We start from the raw sequence: 20,073 nt of genomic DNA, 5'->3' as shown, positions 1-20,073 counted from the left end.
GAAGAATGAAAGAGCTTAGAAACAATAATGAAGTCCAAATCACAAAAAAAAATACTCCACCTCGGTGCACGAGGTAGAATTCTCTTCCCTGTTTGTGGTGGAATTGCAGGAGTGACTTCATTCCGTTCGAGGCCGTACTGAAAAGGTCGCCGGTCTCCAAAACCAAATAATGGCACGGCAGACTCGTTAAAGGACTCACCCTTTTCAATTTCCCAGCATTATTTTTTTTTCGCGACTCGTCTGGTGCTAGAACAAAATAGGTCCACTGGGATCGCAATTGTCGACAATTCGCTCGGTATCAGAACGATTGTAAAGAGAAAAGGAGAGGAAGGGGATTAGGAAAATTTAGTGGATCGGATCTTCGACGATGCGACGGTAGTGCGGAGATTTCAACCACCGTGTAGTCAGTCTTTCGGATTTAGGTTACGCTCTAATTCTTCCCTTGCTCTGAATGCATCCACAGAACAATACAGTTAAAGTGCAACGTAAAACTAGCACGTCGGCAAGACAGTGGATTCAAATCCCCACTAGTTATCGGTCGCGCGGCTTAATCGTCCCTTCGTAAAATATCTATTGAAAATATTGAGCCCATTTTCAATATAAAATAATGGCGAAAAATGTGAGCATGGAAGGAAAGAATGGCTCGTGGACATCCAAAGGGAACCGAAGAAAAGGTTTAACCACTCGATCCACATCGATAACCGCTGATTCAAAGTGGCCCGCAATACAGCGGGCATCAGGCACGGAATTTCGAACTCCCTCGCGTCCTGAAACCCTCATGTTTTCACTCTCCCATAGGGTGATTGGTCACCGTATGAATTTCGTTCCGATATTGTATTCAACTTTGAAAAGTCATGGCGAGAAGTCATTTTGAAGATCGTAAATTTAAAGTAAGGAGTGCAGGAAAAACGGCATTTCGTGAGCTCCGAGTGTATAAAAATTGTCTGCGGACCCCGTCACTAAGCTGGAATCATGTAAACGAATTGATATTTTTATCAAAAAGTTTTATAATTAAAAATAATATGTACTTAGGTATATTCTCTTACAGCTGCAAACAACTTTTTCACTTTCAACTCCCAATAATCATTGCTGGTGAAATTTCGGAGAAGCCAAAAATCGCTTTGCACTTCATGACTCCATGCGACGAGCACGTGCCAGAGCTTTTCCAACTCGTACCTGCAATGGTGGCGGCGCTGCAATCAGGCCCGCTAATTCGAAGTGGAACGACTCCCATAATTCAGCGCGAGAGCCAAAAATTGACTTCCCCACTTACCCGAGCGGAGCCCTCACCCTACTCCCTCCTGGGACTAAATGAATGCACAAAAGATAAAGAGACACTCCGGAGGCTGTACTGGCTACGTGGTAAATGATGAAGAGGCGGTCGGACAAAAGGGAGGAAGGGGACGATGGGAGGTTTTCCACGCGCTCCGATCGACTGGATCTCCCTTCCCGCCCTCCCCGCTGTTCATTCTCTCTCGCCATTGGAGGGATATTTAAAGAGAGGACAGCAGTGGAGGATGTCAATAATCTATAAACACATCCATCGTCTCCTGTGAGTCACCACAAGGTCCCGCGGCCGGGGAATATCGGGGCATCAGCCATAATTAACCATCCTTCAGGAAAAGATATGCTCTGGGCTAATTAATAAAATATTTTCATCGAAAATTTTGATATACTTCAAAGCATATTCATTAATCTTCTTTTATCTTGCAGGAACTGTCGTATACGTGGCATGAATTATGTATTTCCGGGCTATTTTAATGACTTATTTCGTTCAGTTTGGTATGTACATTTTCCGGCGCTTTCTTTGTCCGAAAAATAATATCAGTGGTATCAGGGGTAATCAGTGGATTAAAGATAAGTACTAAACAAAGGTTACAGTGTTACGATTAACCTTTTCTTTATTGTTAAACTCCCTAATTACTCTTTCTTTTCTCTGGAAAATGAAAATTAACGAGGAACACCAACCGGATGAATAGATATTTTGATATGAATGCTACAGAAGTTTGTCATATTAAATAAGATAGCGCCTAAATATATGGCTAGTAACCCTATATTAACATATTGCTTTCTTTTGGAAATTACTTCTTGGAGAATCAATGGACAGCAATTAAAATATAAAGGTAAATTTCCACTAATTCTTTAATTTAAATTCACGACTTTTTCAACTGTATTATGTACAAGTTTGAAACCGGTGATGAAGAGTGAAAATGACCTCTGACTTTAGATTAAATTATTTGTTATAATTTAACCAGATTAAGCCCTAATGAACTCTCTATAGTAGAAAGTACACCTATACGTGATAGTTAAAAAATAAGTAATTAAAAACTAATTTGATATTTGGGAAAATGGCTAAAATTTTATCATGATAACCTTATAATTATGATCAGTCGAAAATTATTGGTAATTGATTCTGTACCCAAAGGCATTCAGAATTCTTTCATGGGTTGAATCGACTGCACCGCTACCAATGAAAAATATATCAAGGTTCTGGTAAAGTTTGAGATCGACTTTCGATTTTACGCAGCATCGCGAGGAGAAAACAAGATATCTTTTTAAAATTAGTTAAAAGCAGTTTTTCTTCAACCTTTCACCAAGTTCCAATGAAACGTGGGCCTTTCAAGCGCATAAAAAATACAAATCGCTAATCGGCACAAAATCAAGCGTCATACCGCTGACCCAAGGGCTGGGAAATTAGAGATGGCCATTAAAGGCCATCTTTCTCTCTTGGACATCATCCTGACCCTCCCTCACCTCCCATGTCCCCTCCGCATCCTCACTAATCCCGCCGTTTATCACTCAAGGAAGCTCAAATTAAAGGCTGCACCCCAACTCGGCTGAAAGGCACAGATTCTGGAGAAATTAAATGCTCGTGACAAGCAATTTGGGCACGGAACGCATTTCGCCCCCCCGGTTACATTCGCTCTAATGGATGCAATTAATTAGTGCGTTCGTGAATGGCGGTGGTGGCTCTGTGGGGAAAGGGGTTGAGGAAGGGGAGCGAAGGAAGGCGGGAATCGGCGAAAGGATTAACGGAAGAGTCGTCGTTCGTCGCGGCCCTCCTCGCACTGTCTCCTTCCTCTTTCATCGCGGAATACTTTAGGGGAGGAGGCGAGAAACTCCTTGCTTTCACCACTAGCTTTCCTTATGATGCTAACTTACAGCCAGCGTCATGTTCATGTTGGGAACGGTTGTGGCGTCTAACCATGGTATTAAGATCTCCGATAACTGTGGTATTATTTCGCGTCGTTCCATTTCTTCTGGGCGATATTTCGAAGTGTTATCACACAAGCTTCATCTGGTCGTTGTCAGGCCCCAGGGACTACAGTCGAAGAAAAAAATCCAAATTTTATCATTTTGAACCGGCTTTTATCACAAATGAAAATAATATAATTAGAAATGCAGTTATGAAAATGAGTCCCCAACATTCTGCGCGAATTGATTTACGATCATCAACTCTTGACGTTTCCCATCTGTCTCAAATTTTCTAATTTTCATTTTTTTTCGTCCTTCAATTATTTCTAATTTCATAAAAATTTACTCCGAGTTGCTGGGTGTTCACAAATGGCATTCAAATGTGACTTTTTTCGTCAGCCATCATTCACGCGCATTGTTTATAATTTATGTGTCATAAAATGCGCATGTCACGATATTCAAAATAAACAATTTGTAGGAAGGCAGGTTGGTTACTTGAGAGAATCTCAGGATGATTCGGTGATCGTGGTGGGAACAAGGCCCTGCTCAGAACTGCCTCTCACGAGGTTCGGCTAGAACGGGAAAAGGGAAGGGGTGTTATCGAAGAAGGAAGTCAAAGGAGTACGATTGGAATGCGATGGAAAAGGGGATCAATCCGCGAAGGGTATCCAGGGGACGGTCTTTGATGGGCCCGGCGGAATATAAATAACTTCATTATCGATGGATTATGCGATCGGCGTCTCTGACTTTGATAACCACCAGTGCTTGGATTCTGCGCTTGTGTCCAATCAAGAGAACATTTCGAATCACTGCGAACTGCTTCCCCAAAGGACGGAAGATGATTACTCTATTCTGAGTATGTACACCTTGGTAATGGCTTCATCTCCTCTCTTCGACATTCCTTTATCCTTCGGTAACGATACCTTGACATTGAATGGGAGTTAATTTTCAGCAAAGTGTTTGTTATTTCAGCTTGTGTTTCAGTGAGTATAATTAAAAAATGTTATTGTAAGCATTCAAAGACACTGGGTTGAAAAATTCCGTACTTCGATGACTAGTGCTGAGGTTATGCCCGTAAAACGTAATTTTTAAGGAAATTATTCATGGTAATCATAACTCTCACTGATATGAGGTTAGTGGGTGGATGCAAATATCAGTATAGGTCTTGGACTGTTCCGAGTGACAAAGAAGCTTCGGATTTAATTTTTATTGAGACCCAATGCAATACTTGCCTTAAGTTTAATAAAAAGCATCAACACTGAAATTTAAGACCGTGGTTCCTCACCACTGCACAGTGGTCCCAATCGCTAATCTAGCGGGACAAAAGTCAATTTTGCAACTTTTAAAAATAAAGTCGCCGTAGGTGTCGCGATATCCGCAATTAAATGCTTCATCATGATTGGTAACTTTTACAACGTTTATATAAGTTATAACAATGTTATGCAGCTGCAAAGTCACGCATTGAGATTGCCTACCATCCGCCTACACCCAGACGGTGGCTGACTCGCTAGCATTAACACGTACCTGCTAGATAGCAATAACGCAAGGAACGACAATTTCTAACGGGATCTTATAGCCATCGGTATATAGTATTATTTAGAGTGATTTTTCTTCAAATATAATTGCTTTAAAATACTAGATTTCAAATGGCAATCTCTCAGTCTTTAAAACCTCGTTTTTTATCGACTTCAATTGTTTAAATTGACTTATAAAAAATACATGTCGAGGTAGGATTGCGAAACCTTCAAAGGCATGTGGAAACGTCCTTATAGTTATAGATACTTTAATCACATTTTGCGCCTACTTGCGCTTTTTGACAATAATGCCCTTTTTGTTCCATGAAGTTAACAAACGAGAACCGTTGAGACGCGGGACTGGGGGCATTTCCTCGGACGAAGCCTGGAATATCGGGATAAATTACGCTATTATAGAGAAGAAATATTTGTAATTTTAACTATTGCAGTTTTGTACTGTATAAATTTTTATTAATATTTATGGTATAGTTATTACATGGCTTACAATTGTTTACATTTTTATATCGATAGGGAAAATCATGTCGCATTCAGAGCGATTCAAGGTACCGGCGGTAAATCGCATGGAATTGTTATAATTGCTGAGGGAAAAAAGACTATAGATGATTTATTAAATGCGTAGAACATAAATTAGGATTTGAAAGTCGTAATGAAGATACCTCAAAGGACATCAGTAAAATTGTGATGCTATTTTAAAGTAATTTTGATAAAAAGTAAAAACAGTGCTCCAGAAAATACGACAGATTTTGGTAGATGTGAACAGTCTCTTTTGAAGGATATATCGAAAATAGAACCTTGTTTTGCAAGCCAGATTTCATTGCCAAGCTCTGGGAAAAATATGCGGCTGCAATTATAAAAGACATAACTGAAAACATACCAAAGAGAGCTACCAACTATAGGAAGGCTTAATTGTCTTCACCTTTGATTCAAATACCATATTCATCATCAGAAGCTTTGTCCTTTTCCAGGGAAAAAACCTGCTAAGCAACAGTGCGTAAACATCAGAAGAGAGGCCAACCAGAGACGGTGCGATATTTATCCCTCATACAAGATAAATTTGAACTCAAAGTTGTCTTGCTATCCCCCATCACAAGAACTGACCATTACTGATACTTCGGCCGAGGTCAAATTACTGGCTCTCGTGAATAACACTATTTTGGCTCAGAGAGATGTTGTCGCCGCTTTCCTTCGGTCTGGTAATGAATTCAAACTAACGATGATATTTAAATGGGGTTAAAATGGGAGTGACGGGCACAAGCAATATAAGCAAAGATTTGTATTTCGGAAGGAATTAGGTCCAGTGGACGATTCCTATATGTTTTCCATTTCTATGTCAGCTAAAATCAAATGATAAAAACAACATCTTATTGCAGAATACTAGGCCATCTTCGATCAGGTATTGTAGACCCATTAAATTATTTCTGGAAGATCAAAGTTAGGAGATAACTGTGAAAGGAGTGCAAAAGATAGAGGCGCAGATCTCTCTACTGATGCCCTTGGTCATCGAAATAAACGGGAAGAAATTGTACATAGTATCAGAATTTTGACATTAAAAGAATCCTGACATCTCATCAGGCATTAATGGAGTAGGGGTGGAATTATTTCAGTGGTTTGGAGCAATTCATAGCGCACTTTCCTGTGGTTTCTCCATAATTACAAGTGCATTTGAGAAGTATGCTCAAAAAACAGAAAAAATATACATGCGTCATACTCATGGTATTATATGCCTTTCACGGTACATGAAATCTAATTCATGAGACAAAAGTGATTGATTACCCCCATTGCATTGCATTAGTTCACATTGGAATGCTTTCCGAAGAGGCCCAAGAAGCAAGCATATTCGTAAATTCAAAGAAAATCACGAAAGATAATAATCATCAAATATAATCAAGAAAGGACACAATTAGAGATGTTTTTAACCTACTATTAGTCACATCTGATCCTTATGTTTCCAATATTAGTTCGCTGCACCCAAGGCATTGTTATTCCCTCTCGATGGATGTCAGACAGCTTCTCAGGGAACCAATGTTACCTGTTCCTAATGAAATGAGTAATGTTGAAGAGATGGAGGACGTGGAGTCGGTAAATTTCGGAGATGAAGGGAGTTGGGAGAGTAATAATGATGAAGGTGACTAATATTCCGCAGTTCACATCCGGTGAAAAACGATTTTATGTGTATCTCCAGTGTTTAGGGGTATATTTTTAAAGTAATCAGTTCATTAAATTAAGAAAAGCGCATTACTATAGATTTTTAAAATGATTTTCTGCATATTTTTCTAAGTGTTGAGTAAAACGAAATTTTTTTATAAATAAAATTTTAATTTTTTCATAAAAACAACCTTGAAAAGACCTATGATAGTGTTATTTTGCGTTTTTGTCTATAATTTGGCAATTCTGAATGTTTTCACGACAAAAGCTCTAAGTTTTTTGGGAAAAATAATTTTGTCCCGCTAGATTCGCAATTGAGACCACTGTGCACTGGTGTGAAAATTCTATAAAGGGAAAATAATTATGGTCTTGACCACGATTTGATCCCGTGTCTTGTGAATTCAAGGGATCAAGTTTTGAAACCCTGTCAAGTCATATTATATTCCCTGTGAGTAATTGTTGCCGATTTCCTGAACTTACGGTAAACTCCCTTAAGGTACACCTCAGGTCAAATCAAGATTATTTTCTTGACATATATTACCATGAGTGGTCATATGGCCCTGAGCATATTTCCTGTCAGCAAACCTTCTTGATCCATGAACACAAATTTTTTCTTCGTTTTATTGCTTGGTATTGAAACATTATTTAAATACGGTAGAACTCATGCTTATACAAAGCTCACGTGTTTAATATGTTTTGGTAGGAAATATAATAGGGATTCATTCAGGACTTTTCGATTGTCGCAAAAGAATTCCAACATAATGGAAAATAGCAAAGCATTTTAGCGAAGCAGAATAAAGCGAAGGCATTCAATCTTCAAAGCGAAGGCTTGCAATACCTGTACCTGTTCCTTGAGGTACCTTCATGAACCTATAAATGTATATATATGCCTATTTTTTACTGTTAATTCCATGTTTCGATTACTTTTTTAATCGTCTTTAGTGTCTAAGTACTGTTCAACCAGCCATCAACTCCTCCCCGTAACGCCTTTCGCTGAGGGACATAAAGCTCTCGATAACACGATAGGTAGTATGTTCCAGCCCGCAGGATTATCCTCCTCGTGACGATCTCCCCGCAAAAGGGTGCATAATTTATGCTCCGACATTCGCGGCACGGCGTAATGGGTGAGGGAGCGCTCGTCCCGTCGACGCCGCAGGGCTTTCAGGTTCGGTGGCCGTGCTGCTCCTGCGTGCTGATCCCACACTCGACGATTTACTCTCTTAGAAGAGCGATTAACGGAGTTTCTGGGAATCGGCAGGTGTCGGCGTGGTGCTTAAAATGGGGTGGGAGTCTTGCCCTAAATATGGGAATGTGGGACACCGAGGGGTTTAGGAGCACGACGAAGTATTTTCTTTCACCAATCACTGCATGCCTTCATGTTAATTACGATTTGTAAACCCTTTAACGGCAGGTTAATTTTATTTTGGTGGCGCAATATTTCTCTTAATATTACTTTGGGCATGAAGAAAAAAAAATAAAAAGATAGGAACTGACTGAGACTTAGGTTACAGGGTAACATTTTCAAAACATCATGTGCAAAAGGAAAGTTTTATTCCTTAAATTTGTACGATACAGTATTTCCAAGAAGTCACACCCACTGCTTTTAGTAATAAAAAGTCTTGAAAATAAGGGATAAGGTAACTGATACAGTTTTCTAGAAAGATACGCTCATGTATGCAATGCTGGTGGCTGACTATGCCAAGTTAGCCTGGCGCGAATGAGATGTCATAGCTGAGAAAAACCTGCACGTTTAGATAGATGATACGTATTTGCGGTTCACGCAAGTTGTGAAAAATGTCTAACGTTAAATCGCTCCAAAGCAATCGACGCGGTGAACGAGTTAAAAATAGCATCTGAGTTCTAATCTCCTCATTATATGTAACCACTGAGAATAACATTTTCGAAATTCGTGACATTAATATTTTGGCAAATTTTCATGATTTTTAGGATATCTCTGACTCGTTTAAGCTCCATTATTTAGTCTGTGTGTTCATTCTTGTGCATGAATTTTACCTTATGGTTTACTCTGTCAGAATCCAACGGAGAGAGTTAAACCATCACGTGAATTTCTGTTTGTAAAGAGGAGATGGCTTCAAATATTGAAGGGAAATTGTCCAAATAGAACTCAATGCTCACCTCGCCATCTTAGAACCAAGAAACCACGTAGGGCCGCATGCTTGAAAGAAAGGGGGAAAGGGAGTCACAATCACCAAATCAGTGAAGGCAACCTTTCGCGATAACCGGATTTACTGTTCCTTTAGAATTTTAGGTTCCACCTTTGGGATTAATAAACGTTGGAACAATGAAAAAATTTTAAAAGAGGGAATAAACTTCAGGAAAACCTTTTCTGAATGACAAATTTAAATTAATTCATCATTATATTTTTAATTTTTTTGGCATTAATTTAAAAATAAATCATATTGGTCACCAGCTCGCCAAGTTCTGGTAAGGTGCCCTGTGTTAGACGATTGCTTCAAACGTTAGTATAAAATGTCTATTGCTTCTCTGGCATGCCGACTTAGATGAATGAAATTATTAAAATTGTTTCAAATAATGGTGCTTTTAGCACCCATTTAACTTAGATTTCATCATTTCAAATATTATTTATGCTTACCTATTATTTCGCATTAAGTTATTTATTTTTCCGTGCACTTACCGAAAAAAAGCTGAAAGATGCTTTTCTCAACTTCTATCAACCATATCTCTTTCCATTACACATATTTTACGTCAACACGATAAGGTGTTTCTTGATATCGTGCTCAGGTAAAACTTTATTGCCTCTAAATATGAAACACATATTTCCAGCGTTCTTCTGAAATAAGAATAAAATACAAAAGCAATTTAATCTCCTACGCTGCAAAGTCAAATTCCACGGGTCCCGTGAATTTTGAAGGCCTAAAGCTAAAGCCAAACAGCTACACTTTGGTTATTCTGTAACTGTAGGTCGCAGATAGCTCTTATTTTTATGTCGGCAAGAATTGGGGACTCAGGTGGCTGTTTCCAAGCGCATTTCAAGCTCTCTGTGGTTCCTAATTTTCATCAACGATTTCATCTCTCACAGAAGTGAAAATTCTATTTGAGATTAAAACTGGGAACTTTCTTTTAAAGGCAGCTTTAATGGAATCCTTAATGCGTAAAATTCACTTAATCCATTGATGGTTTCCCTTTAAAACCAGCCGAATATGACGATAAAGGGCGCCGAGCTTTCGAGATTCAACTAGGGAATATTTCATTGAGTATCATACGTAAGGATGTGATTTCAGGTCACCTAAATAAACAATGTGCTTGAGTTGTAATCACCTTATTAACCTCTTTTCTTTGCATTACTTTTGCTGCCTCTAAAATAAATACTGTCAAGAAAAGTACTTGGGTTAAAAATTCATTAGTAATTCGACTGAGATTTTTTTCAATCTTAATGCAAATATATTTAGAAAAATATTTCTTTTGCTAAGTTGAATTTCGTAGTCTGTGCAAGTTAATTTATCATATCATTTATTCAATTTGCATAAAATTGCTTGTTATTCTGCGAGGAATCACTGAATTTCGTATTAATTAATTAATGTGGATTTATTGTAAAAATCTTTAAAATTCTCATTTGTGAATTTCTTTTGAATGTTTCTAAAATTGCATGGACGAAGATAGAGCGTATCTGGTGTCGAGTGCATCATGCACGATCACGATAGGGAAATTTTTAGCGATGCCTTTACCATTATAGAAATCTCCCGGAATAATGCGCCTCACATCCGTTCGAGTACGTAATAGCAGGTCATCTAATGCAGATCTTCCATCGATGGATAGCCCTTTTCCGATAACTGAGGTAACCGGTCGAAAAAACGAGGTTTCATCATCATACCGACTAATGGAGTGGAAGCAATTGGCGGGTAAGATTTTTCGAGCATTATCGAGAGCTAGTCTCAATCTGATTACGCCGAAATTGAGGAACTCGCGATAACACCTCGAGAAAAAAAGCTCGCCTATGTCATTAAAACGCAACGAACGAGCTATCGTCGATGCTTCCCGCGTGTTATTTATGACCTGCAACGCTTTTACCGGGGTGTAGAGACATCGGGGGCTTTATCTCGCCCATTTGGATTTTGCGGAACCCCAGGTATGCGTGCGGTCTGGAGCCTGCGGTCGATCACGAAGAGCTATGTTGGCTTAATACTCGGTCCATGTTTGCAGATAACGATATGCCTGCAGCATCATTTTACGCTGCTTGCCGTAACAGATCCGAAAATCATGTCACTCGTGTGTCCCTGCTTTGTCGTGGGGATGAAACCAAAACTTTGGCTTTTGGTCCGGAATCAAGGTAGATAGTGATGATTTAATCGATGTTTTTGTAGGTTGATGGAATGGCAACAAGCAATGTTGGTCGAGCGTTCTCTTGCGCAGCGTGATACGAAAATGATTCATCACAAATCAACTCATTCTCATCGTCTGTACTTCACTTCCATATTTGGTGCATGTATAAACAAATTTCAATTGGATGGAATTCTTTGTCAGTTCATGTATTCATAAAAGCATTGTTCTTCAAGTATATCTGTGTCATTGGATAATTAAAGCCCCGAGTATCTGAATTCTAGAGTCTGAAATTCATTGGTTCACTCTTCTTATTGAAATTATGTCATTATATCTGCCAGTGAAATATATTCTGATTTCAATATTAATTATCTTCAGAGGAAAGACCTAACAAACTAATCTACATCTACATCTACATAATACCCTGCGAGCCACCTCTAGGGTGTTTGGCAGGGGGTGATCAATCACCAGCATGCAGCATGCATTTGGACTCCCACATGCACACCACACCGTCCAAAAAACGTCCCGTATACTAACAAACTATACTACTATATGCTGTTAGAAATAGAATATAGAATAGAATTTCAGAAACATGCATTAAGTTTTACATAGGTTAGTAGGCTACACTACAAGTCATGCAATCTATTTACGAGTTCTATTGCTGCCGTTATAATCTCTTATTGATCGTGGAAAAAATGACATTCGGAATCTGTCTGTTCTGCAATCTATCTCTCTTATTTTATTTATATGATCTGATCTTCCGTAGTACGTTGGTGTCCGCAAGATATGGTTAACTTCGTCAGAAAAGACACTGCTCTTGAATTTATCTAAAAGGTTTAGTCTATTTTTCAATCTACGGTCCGACAGAGATTCCCATCCGAGTTTATCTAGGAGGTCAGTTACACTAACAAGACTATCATAACGACCTTTCACATACCTGGCAGCTCTTCTTTGCACGCGTTCTAACTCTGTTATTAAGCCTTTTTCATGAGGGTTCCAAACACTGGCAGCGTATTCCAGATGTGGCCTAACGAGGGAAAAGTATAAATTAAGTATCTCAGTGTTGTACGAGTCTTCACAAATTTAGATTTTTCTTTTAGCTTTTTTCGAATGGAAAATATGAATAATTATGATAAGGACTGGGCTAAATTCTCTTTCAGCACGCCTCTTTATTTAGTGGAGGTTTTAATTACCACATTTCCACATACTACTTGCTTCATTGCGTATAAATCTGCGAGCTATATTTCTACGTGAGTTCATAACTTTTAATACACACGAAAATGTTGCGTTTATTGATTTTAAGTAAGATGCTAGACGAAAGTTATATACTGACGCTAGTATACTAATTATCTCTCGCTAATATACTGAATGTAACGCAAAGTCATAGTATTAATTGCCGTTTTCTTTTTTGGAATCTCATTAATTATGGCCATGCAAAAGCTTCAACACCCAAATGTTTCAGTTTGATCGTTTAAGCAGTGTTTGTAAAAAAAACGTGATTCATTGATTAAACCGCTATTAATTCAACTTAACCTCGCAAAAACCGTTGTTTGCCAGTTTTATGTAACTGCACACTTTAACTAAATGGTAAATAAGATGCAAAAAGTTAATAAATTGAGCTATGAGATTTTAGTTGCCCTTGATGAAGTCTTTTAGTACTGGATATGAAATTACTAGTTAATTTTTCTAATAAAATATTCCTGCATAATTTTGCAATACCTCGCATCTTTTACGTTCTGAGAAAGGTTGCTAGTTAAAATGTCGTACTTATCCCCATTATCATCAAGTGATTCGACTTTTCCTACATTTTCTGTTAAACCACAAGTCTCTGCGTTTTTTTGTACGTATATGAGCTTAATGTCACTCGCTTATTTCTCTCATTCATTTAAAACATTGTTCTACTCGTTTGTTTTGTCCAGCAAAGAGTAGGACAATTTTAATGAAGGAAAGAATGGGAAGGTAGGGATTGCGTGATGGTAAGGAATAGCACAAGGAAAATAGTAGCACAAGGAAAATCAAGAGAAATTCTTGAAGGTTTTACATTTACCGTAAATTAACCCACTACGGGAACTTTGGGAATACGTAAACGTATTGTACTGCATAGCTCACCAATTTGAGGGAAATGTGTTTCGGAGTGAAATAACTTGGGGAATAACTAACTTTGGTAAAACCGAGAAGAAAATATGTTTTCTGTAGTCACGGCATGCGTTAATCCGATTTCATGGAGTTTATTATCGCGCTCTGTAAGCAGAGCCAATTTAAAAGAGTGAGTCGTAAAACTCGTCGTTCAGTACACGCGGGCCCTTTGTACGCCAACTGTTAGGTCGACGGTAAAATTTTGGATTTCTGTTTCTTAGAAATATATTTCTTTCAAGCTTTGAGGGAAAAGTTCCTAATTTCTCGAAATCTGACTTGTGTTATAATCTAAAGTTCTACCTTAAGGAGTCACTTCGTTCAACTCAAACTGTGAAATTGGAATTAAAAGTAGGCAAAATTTATTACTGGAATTTATCGAGGAGATCGACAGTATCAAGTCATATGTTCAATAAAAAATTCTAATTTACAGTCCGATATTGAAATACAATTTACACGTGAATTTTATTCAATTATGAACGTTAATAAAATAATAATCCACGACGATCAAATCACATAAATTAGGAACTTTTCCCTCAAACAGACAAATTACGATGACATTGTATTTTGTCTGAAGTTTGCATATTCCTGTGGGTTAAATTACTATCGTAGGTAGCGGAATTAATTATGCATGCTTGGTGAGACTCGATCTCTGCCACGTAATTACAGGTGCAATTTTAGCAGCACCGACAGGTAGCAGAGTGCATTTTGGGAATAAACATTCGCCCTCTGCCGATACCTTTGAGGTAGATCGTAGGATGATATCCAGATGTGCTCATTTATCGGAGCATCTTTAGTTACTTTCTAAGGATTTACGTCTTTTCATTTATCATCTCCAATGCATTACTTGCTCCTTTTTTTGTTTTTGTTCTCGAACTCTCTTTGGACCAATTTTCATCTGCATGCCTGGTATTCAAAATAAAATTTTACGTTTCAAAATTATCTCCATCAAAATCACCCTTACACACGGTTGAGTACAAAAATTTTATAAAAGGCTGCTCGTTACCTTTTAAGGAGTCTATCAAACTCTAGCCGTCGTACGTGAGTTACAACCATTGCTACTACGTTCATGATTAGCGCACTATCATCGATGAAGTTTTTTGTTGCCTATATAAACTAGTTTAATAAACACCTTCACTGGTGATCTTATCCTGTTTTGAATACGGAAATGAGCCATGGTAATAGGGTTATTCGAGAGTCCTCCGTGAAAAATGTTTATCCCTGAGATATTGTGCTCAATGTAGCCACGCATAATTGAATCGAACAGGTCGAGAGCCACTCGATTCTCACGGTACATGAAGGTACACCGCACTGAATGGAAAATTCATGCACCACTGAATATTAGTAGTACCTACGTTGCAGGAGGAAAATTTTGTCACGAAAAGAAAGTTTTTTTTTTACCCGCAGTTCACGTAGGGGCAGAAAAGAGTTCAATGAGTCTGGAAAAAATGTATTATTTTTTCAGTAACATATTATCTTTTCAGTATAGAGTGAAGTTCAACTTATCATTGAAATGGCAAAATTCGCTGTTTAACTCAAATTCTTAGAAGAAAAATACTTTGAATTGAAGCATTTCTTTGTCTCTGGTGTTTCTGGCGACAGTTTCAGTAACATATGATAAGTAAATAGGTATCCAAGAAGTACGATACAGGCCACGTGGTTATTTTTACAAACATGTAGTAAATTATTTAAGGTTGATTCTCAAAAGAGAACTTTTGTCTCTCATATCATGGACGTGACTTCTCGATAGATTTAATTTATATCTTCAATATCTTAATGAATTAACGAATTGGTTTTTATATTTTTAGCGTTTCTTCTGGAAATGCCCAATATTATTTTATGATTTCATTTGTGTATATATTTCGTGCAAGGGGATCGAGTTGATTTGGTAGCTAGAGTGTAGACTTCCCACCAGGCGGGCTCGGGTTCAAATCTCGGCAGTGGCAGAGAATTTTCAGTGACTACCCGATCCCTGCTTGAATGATGTGTGTAGGATATTTCAAGCGCAACACTCGTTCCGTCGGATGGGACGTTAATCCTTGGTCCCCTTGGCGCTTTTCGTTAAGAGCAGGCTAATGCCGACGCCGTGTTTCTCTCCACCCTTCCTTTCATACCCTTCCCTCATGGCGAAAATGACCTCAGCTGTCGGTCACCTCCTCCAAATACCATATATTTCGTATTCCAATATAATGCAATGTGGGCATGCGGCTGGTCATCACATTACAGCAATGAGCAATTAGATTAACTATTACAACATAATGATTTACTATTATGATAGTATCATAATAATAAATCATTACTGCACGTTTACAATAAATTAATGCTAATTAGCTCGTAGAAAATAGCGGCGTGACACAATTAATTTTATTTCCTTTTCCATTTGTACCAAATACGATCGCGTTTCGGGGGTCATTCATTTTGCGCAGGCGTGCGGCTAGGAATTAAGACTAGGGGAGGTTTTAGGAGCAACTAATACAAGGGGAATGGAATTAGGGAGGTGCGGGTGCCCTCACCCAGAAAGTTTTTTAAATAAATGGTTCTAAATGGTGAGTTATACAGCTTTCTGAGGGATATTTTAGTAATCCTTACACTATTCTATGAGTAATATTTATCCAATTCACTGAAATAAATTGAGTTATAAAATATCTCTAAGTTCTGGGGCGATTTATCCCCTAAAACCCCCCCTCGCTGCGCCACTGATTCTGTGAGATATTTTAATAAATATTTACAATAAATTGGATAGTACATCGTATCTGCGCTATGATTGGATGAATTAATCAGTTATTCTTCGTATTTCATCATGCTTTTCGATAGGTATCAATGAATGACACATTATTGTATTGGATGTCTCATTTAAACGCTTTTAGGCTTTTGTATTTTCAACAAAATATCAACTCCGGTACTAATGAATTTCATTTGTATCACTTGTGACATTTTCCGTCGTGCTAACAAGTCACGATTACGAAATAAAATCGTCATATTTGGTTGTTTCAAACTGATATTAAACTGGCTTAAAATAGGTCATAATTCAGCATGACACCTAATTAGCATCGCTATTTTGGGTGATAAAAATCCTGCTTCTATTTTGCCTGCGTTGAGGTGAAAGAGATAATGAAATGGTGATTATCTGGTAATAAATGCCAATTACGGCAAATTATATTTTTTTTATTACGTAGGGGAGAATTTATCATACTGGCAATTTCGTGTACAACAACATGCAATATGCTAAATTCTTTCTTTGAGAGGATAGAGTCATTGTTTCATATTCTCATACGTGTTTGATCCTTTGTTTTCCGCCTTTTATGAACACTTTCACTATTCCTCCAAGTTTACTTCGCTTTGATTGTTAAAACTACCTTTTTAATGATATTTAAAAATGCATATCGTTTGCACTAATACTTCATTGTCAAAGTCGATAAGCTTTTGCCGCCTTGATATATGTGAATTTAGATTAATTGAATTTATTTAGTTTCAGTTCCCTATGGTAAACCGTATAGACATCAAACCCCGTGGCATAGACTGCCTGACCAAGTGAAGCTTGCTGGCTGGTAGGTGCAACGCCCGCTCCATATCGGTGAATGCATGGCAAATAGAGCACAGCCAGAGGAGCATTAAATTTCTCTCCGGTGAGAACGCGAAATAACCGTAAAAAGTCCTCGCTGTTTTATTTGCATCGAAGGGTATATACCGTCGCTCGCTATGCTTCCATCCGCCTTCACCCCTTCCCACGAGCCGCGGCGTATTCTTCTCTTCCCCTCCACCCATTGGTTTCCTAACCGTCACATCTTGTAGTGGTGCAAGTCACCTGTTGGCGTGCCATTTGGGAAATGAATATTTACATCCGTATCTAAATGTAATCCTCGAGTTGTGGTGGAGGGGGAGCAGTGAGGGTGCTCTAGGACTCCAGCCATGCCATGAATATGGAAGGGAATTCGGTGGAGATAGGGACACGGCAGGAACGTGAAATTACTTGTGCTTTGATGGATAAGTCTCTCTTTACTGTTACCGTAGCTATAAATGGAATGTGGGAAGTTAGCATTTGAACATAAAGTCAGGTGCTTGATAACCGCATCTACAAAATATATATGCATATTTTATTTTTCGCGCTTTTCAGTCATTGTAGCCGGTATTTTAGGACTAAAAACATAAAACTGATATTATTTCTTCGCTAAATTTTCCTTTTTGGTGTGAAGCATACTCCTTTGTTATTTTAAAGTAATGTGATCTTTCCCATCACTTGGATTTAATTCTCTTCTCTATGTAAAAAATAGTGAAAATGACGCAGGATAACACATATCATGGACACCGCCGATGTGTTGAGTTGACAAAACGTCGTAAAGTTGCTTTTACTTCAAAGTTATCCTTGAAATTCCTTTGTAAAATGTAATTCCTTGGAAGCGAAAATGTCCCCTACATGACCCTTTCAAATTTCTCTGAAATGGTGTTACCGTTAAAGAATTTTATTTAATTATTTAGAGACTAATTTAAAAAATTGCTACTAGAACTGGTGGATTTCAGACTGCCGACATACATGATTTTTGGAAAAGTTACGTTCGTTTGAACTGTGCGCTGTTTTTTTGCTTTGTGAAAGTGATTCAATGCTGGACTTACTGTGAGTGCGCATGGGTATACATGTTACGCGATAAACTACTGCTTTTAAGTAAAATAGACATAAACCACTGATACTGGACGTAGTGGATACAGAATCCCATTAATTTTGTGAGCAGATAGTGCAAATGGCTGACCACATTTTATAATGCCCTAGTTCACCAAATTAATTTTATAATTACTTACTTCCCATCATGAAAAAATAAAGTTTTCATTTTTAAATCGGTGTGAGGAGGTAATACTTTTAGAAGAAGAAACCTCGCGTTGTACATTTCTACTCAACCATTCAACATAGTGAAGTCTGAAACTTTTAACTGTTTCGTTATTTTATTTTGTGCTGAGCCCTGATAAAGCGTTCTTAATTGTGGTACTGTATTTTTTCAAATGCAAGTAACGCTTCCAGCTTTTCATTCGTGGCTGGTAAAGTAGCCTGGATGTGGGATATGAATTGCAGGATTGCTGACGTTTTACTCGTGAAATATCCTCAGGCACGAAAAGTGAAAACGTTGAGGGCTTGAAAAGTGTTCTCCAGAGTATTTTGCCAAAGGCGTCCTCTACCATTTTTAAGAAAATTACGCTTTTCAATTCGCTTTTTCGCTTTTCAATTTTTGTATCTCGCTTCCACTTCCACCTGAGCGATTGAATCGCCATTTTCCCATCCGCTGAGACTCGGTTAATATTTCCAGCCTAACATCCATTTCTCTAGCTGTCTCCGCACCAGGACCATCCGGTTCGCGCGGATAACGTTCTTGGATATTTCATCTCGCCATATATCTTTCAAAAAAGATCGATGATAAAATAGAAATGCACTCCTTCACGCGATACTGCCAAAATAGAGGGGAACGACATGGAGTTTCAGAGAAACGTGAGCTTGGTCGATCCATTGTTGATTCCTTCAATCAATCTTCGTGTCCACTACATCATTGTATAATTACATCCAAATTTAGGATATGGATACGAAATTCAATTATTATATTATAATTTTCTCAGTGTCCTTGAAACTTTAATTAGCCATGTTTTTCTCAAAAAGTGAATGTGATGTCGAAATAAAGTTATATTAATTTGATTATCATCGTAGATAATTGGCTATTGCGTTTTCCTCGTTGAATTGTTTTCGTGGTGGATGGGAACTTATTTCTCTCTTTGTTGCAGCATTTATTTGAATACTGTATTGCCCTTTCAGCTTTCATAAATCATAAATAGCATAATTGTTTCCGCTGTCTTTAATTATTGTGAAATATATTTTCAACGCCATTTCAAATTGTTGAATATCACAGTAAACTCTTTTTGTAGAACTTTCCATGGGATAAATAAAATGATACCATTTTTATTTTCGTTTGCCAAGAAATATTTTCTCTCGCTGAATAATATGTTCAACAGTGAACTGATTTATTTGAAGAGCCATAGAATTATAATCCCAAAAATAAAAGGAAAAATAGTGCTGAAGTGTAAAAATAGCATTTTTATAAAGAATACCTTTTAGTAAAAAGAAGAAAATAACGTCCGACGGCATTTAAATTATTGAAAATTTCAATTGTGATTAATGAGAAAGGTATAATAAGTTTTAGAAGAGCATTTCAGATATCAAAAACGAAAAACTTGTTGCGCATGTAACGTTATAAATGTAATACTTGATGGTTAATGCATATCAAACTATATAATCTTACATGCGCAACACGTTTTTCGAGTTTGATACCTGAAATGCTCTTCTAAAACTTATTTTAACTTCATCAATCACATTTGAAATTTTCAATAGTTTAAGGAGCTGCATGCCGTTAATTTCTTTTTAACAAAACGTGTTTTTCATAAAAATGCTATTTTTATACTTCAATATTATATAAACTTTTTTTTAAGAGACTTTTTACTTTTGTGAGAGAGGAATTTTGCAACCTATTGAAATTTTATATGCAACCACCATGCGGTTGCCTCGAATATTCTGTCTTTAATGCCCGGCTTTTAACTTTTAGCGGTAATTTTTATTATAATTTCAATCTAAAAGAAAATCTATTTAAAGCAAAATGCCAAAGCTTTCTTGGTTGGCTAGACAGAATAATCTTTAAATAATAAAATCACTTCGTATCAAGTAGGATAATTGTTATTATAATAATGATTCTATTTACTTACATTAACTTCACATTTTGAATTAAGGGAAAGAACA

The 20,073-nt window shown here is 37.6% G+C and overlaps 1 protein-coding gene across 1 annotated transcript in view; it reads left to right on the top strand.

Moving 5' to 3' along the window:
* LOC124165592 overlaps positions 1-20,073 on the top strand; it is a 78,715-nt gene that overhangs the window by 36,427 nt on the left and 22,215 nt on the right. The gene's annotated exons all lie outside the window — the stretch shown is intronic.

Source organism: Ischnura elegans, chromosome 1, assembly GCF_921293095.1.
Source record: "Ischnura elegans chromosome 1, ioIscEleg1.1, whole genome shotgun sequence".
Classification (NCBI taxonomy): domain Eukaryota; kingdom Metazoa; phylum Arthropoda; class Insecta; order Odonata; family Coenagrionidae; genus Ischnura; species Ischnura elegans.
Note: the sequence above shows the minus strand (reverse complement) of the source record. Positions and strands in the feature narration are given on the sequence as shown.